An 11,205-nucleotide genomic window follows, 5' to 3' on the forward strand; every position below is an offset into this window, starting at 1 on the left:
TGTTTTCTTACTGCTGTGGTGGAACTTGGGGGCTGTAAAAAAGCAGAGTCACGGGAGAGAAAGTCAAATCCATAGAAAATTTTGAATTAAGTAAGGCCTCGAGCTTTGAGGCTCTGTGTTCACTACAGAACAAGCACAAAAGCCAGACCAAGATGGAAATGTGCTGCTGCTCCTGAGGGTAACTCCTGAATAGAAATATCTGGCAGCTGGGAGGAAAGTTTCTGGAGAACCAGCTGTGAGGTCAAACAAGAATTACTGAGGAAGGGAGTGGATCTGGTGTGTGGGAGGCAGCACAAAATTGGTATTGTTTTCAAATGGACCACTGTGAGATTAACTTTGAATGGAATTAAACTCCACAGCAAACCAAAAGGCAAGAAGGATTTGAGAGCCACTGCTGTCTGCTTGGGTGCTTTGAGAGATGCATACGTGCACATGAGTACATACACACAGACACTGATTTTCTTCTCCATGTGCGAGGATTTATCCCTTCCCCAGGACTCTTCCCAAGCCTCCCTGTGAGATGTGCCCTCCTTGAGGAGCCTTTGCCCTTTGCAGGGTCAGTGGGAGCCCTTCCAGCCCTGCCTGCCCACTCTGATTTGCTGCCACTGCCACAGCCCCAGGTCATGCTCTGCCTAGAGGCACAGCAGGGTCAGCTCTCTGATGGGATAAATCCAGCACAGAGGCTTTCCAGAGGATCCCAGAGCCTAATCCTCTCTGATTCCCAATGCCCACAACAGCACTGAGCTCACCAGGACTGTCTCCCACTATAAAGTGCCTTCTTTAAAAGGAATGTGCTTGGATGTTTCTACCTAATTTAATATTTGTTCTTTCACAGCATCCTCATTCAGGTTTGATTTAAGTATTGCAATAATTCTTCTCTCAGGGTTTGGCAATTAAAGCTCAGAAAGCACTGCTGCTTACCTGATTGATACTAAAAACTTTAACGTGTCCTGTATCTGCAGCTCTCATCTGCTCCAGATAAGGTAAAGGAGGGGAACAAGACTTCCTTAGAAGGAAGCTGGACCCAATTAAGAAATTGTATGTTAGTTTTCTCTACCAAAAAAAAACCACCCCAAAAATACTTTCCTAGCAATATTTTTCAAGATCCCCTCCTAATCCTAAAGCAGATATGTAAATGAGACTTGTATGTTAAGACCTCATGCACTCAATTTTAAGTCTTAAAAAGGTTCAAGAAAAAAAAACACTTCAGAAAACTTCCATTTTCCCTTTCATTCCTTTCCATCCTCAGTTCTGGTACCAGAATTGTGTTTTCAGATTAAAACTTCCAAGTGTATTTCTAAACTAGAAAAAGGAGGACAAGGGCAGGGACGAGGACGCTTAATTTATTATCTTTTCACATTAGAGTTACAGGGAACCTTAATGATATACCAAGCTATAAACCCTGTAGCTGGTGCTGTATTAATCATCTGTCTACATGAGAACTCAGATAAATATATAATCCTATTTCTGCATTGCAGATTTTATATGTGCCTTCCTCAGATTGCTGCTTCTTTTTTTTCATTATTTTGAAAACATTGCTGGAGGGGAGGATCCATCCCAAGGTAGGGAATGGCATCCTAACTGTACTTGCTTCAATTGAACAGCCATATTAAGATTTATAAGAAGATAACCAAAGCAATAGGCAGCAATTCAAGCTTTGCAGCAGAGAGTGCCTTTTTTTTTAACAGTCTGAGCACAGTTTGTCTCTCTCAACACATTCTCCCTTCTCCAAGGTCAAGTCTGTTGCCAGCCACAGGCAGCAGCTGGCCCACCCAGGCTTCCCCCAGCTTGAGGAAGAGCCAGAGCCCACCTGCATATCCAAACCAGTTCATTTCAGACAGGTCCCTATCCATGTCAGCTCTTGTTGTGTCACACATTCCTGAAAAAAAAAATCATATTCCCCTTTTCTGTCTTCCCAAGAAGAAGACAGAAAAGGGGAATATGATTTATTTCCATGCTTGGGCTTGACTTCAGGCCAAGCATGGAAATAAATCCAACCCCTCCATATTCTGTACCTATCTGCAATATTTAGGCATCACACAGGACAGACAGAGATACCCCGTCCTATTTTAGATGAACCAAAACGAGATTTAAAATCAAATAAACCAAAGATTCTGCAAACAGTGGTGCAAACTCACCCACACAGTGCCCTGGGGGTAACAGCTCCCCACAAACACTCAGGATAAAACATCACCTCCAAACCTCTGTGCCCTGAAGGGGAGTTCTTGGTGCTGCAGTGGAAATACCAGGGCAGTCCTTTCACATCCTTTTGGGCACCCCCTCAGCCTTTCCCCTGCATGGCAGGAGCTCTGTCCTGCCTGCTGCAGAGGGATGCAGTGTGGGCACGAGGGAGGCACCAAACGCCCAGGAAGAGCCATGGAAATTACCTGCAGAACCCAAAGCTTGTCCCCAAGAAAGCTGGGAGCTGTCCTGCATTGGGATTTGGGCACCTCATCCCTCCTGTAATCCTCCTGCTCCCAGAGTTTGTTTTCCTGGCATTTTCAGCCATCTTATTCAGCACTGCTGATTTAGCAGTACCATTTTATCCTGCAGTTCTCTGCATAACAATCACCACGACAGCATCACAGAGACAACCAGTCCTACCATCATGCAAATGTCCTCCATGGGTACTGCAACAATTTGCATTGCATCTCAGGAGCCGTCTGCAATTCTTCTTGGAATTTCCCAGGTTAGCTCAACTACTCATAAATAGGTATTGCTTCAAGCACTGGGGGAAGGAGGATGACAATCTCACTGTGAAAAACACCATGAAATCATCATTTCATTGTAATTGCATTTCGCTGGTCCCTTAATATCAAGCATCATTTGGAGGTATTTTTAGAACAACGTGCGAAATGTTCATTACAATGCAAGCAGAGGGAAGGGACATGGGAAGCCTGCAGTGCACATTGAGCAGCTGTCCTCAGCCAGGAGGACAACAGCTTCTTCTCCAGCTGACTTCCAGAGGACACAGATCAGTGCTGCCTCCTGACAGTTGGGATTGCACTTTTCCCAAGGAGACTGGAAGGGTTTATTGGGAACGCTGTTCCCTTCTAATGACCTGTGTGACACGAGGTGTGCCACTGTGAAAGACAAGTCACATCGGTGGCAGAGCATTTTATTGTGCTCCATCAGCACCCGGGGGGGGGCCAAGGTTAGTGAGATGCTGAGCACAACCATTGCAACCAATTCATCCAGCCCCAAGACAAACAGTGCACGTGCCAAAGAGCCAGCACCTCTCTGGGAAGTGTCCCTCCTCCCTCAAGGCCCACTGGGGCACAGCAGGCTGCTGAACAAAGAGTGCGGATGGCAGGAGCTGGGCTTGGGAGGCTGAGGCAGGCAGGAGAATGGGGATGGAGGTCCCCCCATGTCAGAGCCCAGGACATCCCTCTGGCTGCCCTGGAGGGCTCGAGACCCTGCCAGGGGGTTCAGAGACCTTGACACAGAGTCAAAAACACCTGTGCCTTCAATTTTAGCCCATGGAAAAAATTACCAACTTTATGTGAACATTTACAAGCCACGAGAGTTTAAGTAGAATGATAGTTAATTTGTCACAAGAGAGAAAAGCAAACTTTGGGTTTTTAGATTGGGGGTTCAGATGGAAGGACTGAAGCAGCCACCTGATCCTGACACTTTGTAGACGTCGTATGATTATTCCTCTACATTTCTATCTACTGATGAGGATTTTCCTCTTCTAGTATATTAATTACAATCGACTTCCAATCCTTAGAATCTAGTTTAAACCCAGAGAAGAGTAATAAACATAATCCTATTCATACTGGCCCTATCACTGACCCTAAGCATCCTCCTAACTGCGCAAGGCACTGGGCGTGCTTTGTCCTTCCTCTTTCTTCTTCTTGGCCTCCATCTTCTGGGTGATGGTGGCATCTTTGGATTGGTTTAGAGTAGAAACACACTGTCTAACACAGGTGATAGGTATTGGGAAATTATTGTAAATAAAGTACACGTAGTTTTTAGTATAAAAAACTAACACCGCCTCTGGGGCGGTCAGTGTGCCACAACCCAACCTGCTGGACACACCTCAGCAGGTCAGAGAAAGAATGTTATAGATAACAGAGAATAAACAACTTTGAAAACCACAGCCAAAGAATCCTGACTCCTTCTTCAATCCCAGGGCTGGGAAGAAGAGACTTTCTAAAACTCGGGGTCATCTTGACCACAGGGACTCTGAGACCCCCACTCCAGTCCCAGGTGACAGATGGCTTCAGGGCAGAGTGCAGCACATCCCAGGATGTGTGTGAGGCTGTAAAGGGGTCCCAGACTGTTCCACTCTCCTGCAGGAGCCTGCTCCTTGCTGGTTCCAGCCCCACTGTGCTGGCTGCAGGTCTTGAGGATACCTGGACTAAAAACGGTGGGGCATGGAATTAGTGCAGAGGGATGAGACAGCACCACCAAAGGGACTGAGCATGGCAGGGGTCCTGAGATTTGGAAAACTGAGGGCCCTTGAGCTCCAAAAGGAAGATGAGGCTGAACAAAGAAGTGATCTCTGAGAAAACAAGGATATTCAGGAGAAAAAAAAAAGGGAAGATAGGACAGAAGACCAAGGGGAGTTTGGAAAGACAAGTAAGTGGAGATCCTATAATTCTGAGATGCATGGAGACAAAAGCTGAGACAAATGGAGATCCTGGGATTCTGAGATGCATGGAGACAAAAGCTGGGGGGATGCCTGGGACAGCCTGAGTGTGAGATCAAGCAGGGTAAAATCCCAAAACTTGTTGGATCTTGCATAAACTCCATCACCCAATCCCAGCATGGGCTGTCATTCCGTGCCTCACCTGGGACAGCTGGTGGGAATTGTCCTGTGAGACTTTTGCTGGGGGATGCAGGAGAGATCCCAAATCCCAAATCCTGTTTAAAATGCTGCATCTCACCCTAAACTGGGGCCCAAAGTCTGCACAGATTTATGCTGCGGAACACAATCCAAACCAAAGCACATAGGATAACTTGTCAGACTAAGACAGCTCTTGTCTAAGTAAAAATCTCCTCAGATGGAGTGTGTGTATGAGGAGTGTCATTTTCTCCAAATGCCCAGCTAATTTCCAGAGGTCAGGAGCTGGAAGGTCAGTGAACTGGACAGGCCAGGACCACAGAAATAGCTCTTTGCCCAACATCCCACAGATAAGCATCTTCCCTATCCTGTTTCCTCATTCTGTGCGACAGATTTTTCAGCAAGATCCAAATCAGATTGGACTAAATCTCATTTTATTTTTAATTCATTTCATATGGTTTTATTTTTAACTCACTTTAATTGAAATGCAGTGAATGAAATTATCAATTGAAATTACTTCATCAGCTGTGAGTCTTCATTCTTTAATATATAAAATAAGCTCTTAGTAAATCTGAATCACTGATTTTCCTGTTTCATCCTCAAACCCTGGGATGCTGATGCAATGCATTGGGCATTCAATATTGCAAATTCCACGCTCTCCACCATAAACGTATTCGGGATATTGACCAATTTTTTGGCATTTTTTAATAACACAGCACTTCAATTCTGGGCTAAATCTTGAAATTGCAGTTCCAGCTCTAATCCTCTCCTTCCAAGGGATTTCTTTTGATGCAATAGCCAAGTGTTTTATTAATGGCCTGGATGGAGGAACAGAGCACCCTGTGCAAGGGCCCAGAGTGGGCAAATGGGGAGGAGTGGCCGTGCCACCAGATGGATGAGCTGCCTCTCAGAGGGAGCCACGGGCCAAGAGGAATCCCAGGATGGCCAACAAAGGGAAAGGCAAGCTTGTGCCCCTGAGGCAGGACGGGCTGGGGGCCAGCTGGCTGGGAAGCAGCTCTGCAGAAAAGCCTTGGGGTTCCTGTTGGACCCGAGGCTGAGCAGGAGCCAGCAGAGTGTCCTCACAGCACAGGGCTGCCTCCCTTCCCACCAGCACTGCTGGGGCATCCCAGTGCTCCCACCTGGGCTGGATTTCCTGGAGAGAGCCCTCCAAAGGCCTGCAGAGGGGAGGAAAGGGCTGGAGCACCTGGCACGCAGGTAGGAGGCTCAGAAAACTGGGACTGCTCAGCCCAGAGAGCAGAAGGCTCTGGGGGAACTTATCAATGAACAGCTGATGGGAGAAAGTGAGGAAGATGGAGCCAGACTCTTCTCAATGGTCTCAAAAAGGCCAAGAGAGCAAAGGTAGAAAATTCCATGTAAAGGTCAAAAGCTGTGAGGGTGGCCAAACACTGGCACAGGTGGCCCAGAGAGGTTGGCAAGTCTCCATCCTTGGGGATCCTGAAACCCTGACTGGACATTGCCCTGCTATAGGTGACTCCACCTGGGGCAGGAGGGGTTGGGCTGGACCATCTCCAGAGGTACTTGCCAACCTCAACTCTTCTGTGTCTCTGAAATCTGCTTTCTGCAGCCATTTCACCTTCACCGTGTGGGCAAAGGAGACAAAAGGTAAAAAATGCACAAACTCTTCCATAGAAATCCCAGTTTTACTGCTGGTCCTCTCCTAGCTTTTCCCATTAGCTGTTTCTAGGATTCTCTGAGAGCCTGGGTGCACAGCCCTCAGATGCTTTAACTGTGCCATGAATATTTTAAAAACAAGGGAAAACAAGTTACCAGCAGGATGAACTTGCTCATACACGGCGTGGTAGAAGGGAAGTATTTTGTAACTTGGTTACCATTTCCCAACTCTGCCAACTCTGGTACCTAAGCAGGAATTCCAGGTCCCTTCTGAGGCTCCATGTTTCACCCATCTGCAGCATTCAGAGGGAACATGTCCTGCCTTGCACAGAGCTGACAGCCTCTTAAATTTATTAAAATACAGCTTGTTCCCAACCCTGCTCTTATACATCGGTTCTTCAACTGCAAATCTCCAGGTTTAATGCAAAAGCCAAGGTTATTTATCAAAAATACAACAGTAAAACCATGCTTTTTAACCTAAACATGAGCAAAACTTGAACCAAAACCCCTAGAGCTCTTAAAATCGTACTGTATGGTTACATTTCCTACCAAAGGGCACCGAACTTTCCAATAAAGATCACAATAAAATGCTACTTATCCTCTCTGTTGTTTTACGGGTGAAATTCAATGTATATATATTATACATTTATATAACCTCCACAACGCCCTTTATTTACCTCTATTGGCACACCAAAAACCAGCCAGCATGCGGAGCACAACCTACCTAGAGAGAAAGACTCTTCTCTTATGCAACTGCTCCACTAAGGCTCTGTTACCTCGGGGCGCCGGGGAGGGCTGGATCCCGGCGAGCATCCGAGCATCCCTGCAGGGCTCGGCCCAGGGCGGCGGGGCTGAGCCCGCCCGGACTGCAGGGGCTGCGGAGGCTCGGGAGCGATCCCGGCACACACGGGGAGCTGTGCCGGAGCGATCCCCGCACACGGAGGGATGGAGCTCTGCTGGAGCGATCCCCGCACACGGAGGGATGGAGCTCTGCTGGAGCGATCCCCGCACACGGAGGGATGGAGCTCTGCTGGAGCGATCCCCGCACACGGAGGGATGGAGCTCTGCTGGAGCGATCCCCGCACACGGAGGGATGGAGCTCTGCTGGAGCGATCCCCGCACACGGAGGGATGGAGCTCTGCTGGAGCGATCCCCGCACACGGAGGGATGGAGCTCTGCTGGAGCGATCCCCGCACACGGAGGGATGGAGCTCTGCTGGAGCGATCCCCGCACACGGAGGGATGGAGCTCTGCTGGAGCGATCCCCGCACACGGAGGGATGGAGCTCTGCTGGAGCGATCCCCGCACACGGAGGGATGGAGCTCTGCTGGAGCGATCCCCGCACACGGAGGGATGGAGCTCTGCTGGAGCGATCCCCGCACACGGAGGGATGGAGCTCTGCTGGAGCGATCCCCGCACACGGAGGGATGGAGCTCTGCTGGAGCGATCCCCGCACACGGAGGGATGGAGCTCTGCTGGAGCGATCCCCGCACACGGAGGGATGGAGCTCTGCTGGAGCGATCCCCGCACACGGAGGGATGGAGCTCTGCTGGAGCGATCCCCGCACACGGAGGGATGGAGCTCTGCTGGAGCGATCCCCGCACACGGAGGGATGGAGCTCTGCTGGAGCGATCCCCGCACACGGAGGGATGGAGCTCTGCTGGAGCGATCCCCGCACACGGAGGGATGGAGCTCTGCTGGAGCGATCCCCGCACACACACACAGGGAGGGATGGAGCTCTGCTGCTCCCTCAGAGGCTCCGTTCAGAGCGGAGTCATCACTGCCCGCCTGCCTCAGCACGACCAGGAGCCCACGGAGGGGCTGGCTGGAGCTTTAGCATCATATTTTAATAGCTACATCAAACAAAAATACCTCTCCAATCCTTAGCTGTTCGGTTTTTTTAACCCCTTTTTCTACTGGCAAAATTAACTTAATCTTGCCAGTTGAAAAGGGGGTTAAAATTAATTAATTTAAAATTAATCAGAAATGTGTGGTTTTAATCATGGTGGGGGGAGAGGTTGACATTTGATCAGATCATGTCTGATCTGAATGGAATTAATCAGAGCAGTACTTGCTAAATTTCACATCCTTCATTGTGTCTCCTTGAAAACAGAATTGAAAAAACCTGGCAAAAGGCAGCTTATTCTCCACAAGGTTTCCCAGTCAGGTCAATCAAATGAACCACTTTCTTCCCTTCAGAAGATGATTTTAGGTGCAAGCTGTAAAAGTATTTCCATTCCTTAAGGCAGGTGGGGTCCATTTGGAGAACCCCCACTGCTGGAGTCCTGCTGCAGTGCAATGGGCTCTCAGTGAGTGGGAGAGGGAGTTACAAGGTCAAGACTTCTACATTTATTCCAAAATGTAACGAGGAATTACTACGTACACAATTGGCGTTTGACAATGTGAACTCCAGGATGAAAATGAAAAAAAAAATTTAAAAAAGCAAGAACACTTTTAACATTTTCTTATGTTAGCAGGATGTATGCTTGCAGTTGCTGTATTCAGACAGGAAGATATATAAATATATCTTGAGTAGGATTCAAAAAATGTTGCATCCCTAATCCAACAGCAGTGGGAAAGATAAGCTGAACGTTTTAAATGCTGGGGGAAGACGAAAGGGGAAAAGAAAATCTTTCCAAGCTGTTTCCTGGATACATGGTATGAAATTTAAAAGGAAAAAAGCACTCACAAAAGTGACTTCACGGCAGCTCTTAGAAGAACAGTATGATACCTAGTTCATCATTACCATGTCTTCTGCAACCTGGAATCCTGCTGGGAAGCATGAAACTCTTCCAAGCTGTTCCAGTATACATGCATGCAGCCTTTTTATATATGCAGAAAGCATGAGGGCTATCACGCCGGTTTGGTTTGCAGCAGAGAAGAAAATTGACCTTTTCCATGAAAATGAATGCATATTTAGCATTGATGCGGGCCAAAATCAATTCTCTATAGAAATGAAGACAGACACACAAAAAGGATGAAAAGGGGGGCAGACAGAGAAAAATAAATAAATAAATGGGGAAAATCTTCATGCTGCATTGCTCTACACAACTTATCTACAAGCCTTATTTTATTGCCTTATTCACAAACTTGCTCATTTTACCAGCACTACAGGGAAAATGTGAACCACCTCTTCACAGGTAGCAATTTGGATTAAAATGAGAGGAGCATGAACAAAGTAGAAGCTGTCTGTGATCAAAGACCTGCTGGATACCTGAGTCAAACAGTTATTCCAGAGCAAGGTACAAGAGCCAGTCATGCATATGGATGACCTCTCACAAATTAAATGCTAATCAGGAATGCATCTCAGCAGTAAGAAAAAAAAAATGTGGACTATGAAGTTGATCTGTAATCCCTTCTCTAAGCAAATACTAACAAAACCCCCTCGCTATTCATTTCATACCACAAACATCTAAGCCCAACCTCACATCCCAGCAATAAAAGCGCAATGTTCCCAGTTGAGCGTGCCAGCTCTCCTCCAGAGACCCCAGCTTGTGTCATATCCCGCAATCCTTCCCCAGCCCCACCACAGAAAGCATCCAGGGGGTCAAAGCCCAGAAACCCTGAGGAGCAGGGATGTGAAAGGAACCTTCAGGTTTCTCCTGAAGGCAGAGCCATTCCCTGGGAGCCCCTCCAGCACTCACCTTGCAGAAGGAGCAGGAGCAGCGGGCTAAGCATCCGCTGGTGGCTGCCTGCGAGCCCCGGGACTGCCCACAGCCATGGCCCCGGCAGCCCTGGGGACGCTCAGGGAAGTGCCCCGGCTGGGATAAGACGAGCCTAAAGTCGGGACTGGGGAGGCTGGGGCAGAGCCCGGCTGCTGGCGGAGCGCAGGAGCTGCCAGCGCTGCAGGCGCGGATCAAACGCACAGAATCTCCCTTTACATAATCGGAAATGACTCCCGGAATCTCAGGGCTTCTCTTAAAGCGTTGGGTGCCTCACCAACAGCCAAAAAAAAAGCTTTTTCCATGCAGGGTTCGGTGGGTTTAAAGCTGATTCTTCTTTTGATTAAGTAGATAAATAAATAAATAAATAAATAAAGTGTATCTGTCAGAAGTCTTAATTAATATACCACACACCTCAGGAAAGCCTTTCCCCATCTTCCCACAGGAAACGCTATGCATGGTAAGAAGGAATTACAGAAAATTCCCAGTTTCTTCCACACTATTTTCTAGTCCATCTCAATACAAAGGCAATGCTTGGAGGTTTTAACCTGCATGCCCTTTACTCTCAAACAAACGCACTGAGAAACTATAAACAGCTCTATAAAGGAACCCAGCTGAAGATTACAGATTTTTCTAACATGAAATAGCTCTGCCTATCACAAGAGAACATTAAAGTTAGAAAAATACAACAGTCAAAGTGTACTGCTCACATTTTAGTGAAATGTGAGCTTCTGAAAGAAAAAAAAAAAGGTACATCCGATTCTTACCAGCAATGATAAAAGCAAAATCCCATCCACGTGTTTTCCTCATCACTAAAGAACTGATTTAATCAAAATCAAGCCCATACGTTTCAAAAACAAGATCATGCTGAATTCTCAACCTACCGAAGCCCAGCAAACGCTTTCTGATGCAAGAGAGCCTTTTAGCTATGCAGTTTCTCTTTGACCTTACAGAATAATCTGCACGAGTCGCAGCATTACCTTTGCAGAGACTCCCAGGGCACGAACCAAAACCTAATGCATCACTCAGCCTCATTCCCCACACCATCTTCCCATCAGCTCGCGCCTTCCCCGGCAGCAAAATGCCAAATAAACGAGCTCAGGAACGGAAAGGGGGAAATTTT

The 11,205-nt window shown here is 47.5% G+C and overlaps 1 protein-coding gene across 2 annotated transcripts in view; it reads right to left on the reverse strand.

The window, feature by feature from the left end:
• ATP2B2 (ATPase plasma membrane Ca2+ transporting 2) overlaps positions 1-11,205 on the reverse strand; it is a 305,210-nt gene that overhangs the window by 224,625 nt on the left and 69,380 nt on the right. The window lies entirely within an intron of this gene.

The sequence above is a fragment of the Geospiza fortis genome, unplaced genomic scaffold (assembly GCF_000277835.1).
Source record: "Geospiza fortis unplaced genomic scaffold, GeoFor_1.0 scaffold897, whole genome shotgun sequence".
Classification (NCBI taxonomy): Eukaryota; Metazoa; Chordata; class Aves; order Passeriformes; family Thraupidae; genus Geospiza; species Geospiza fortis.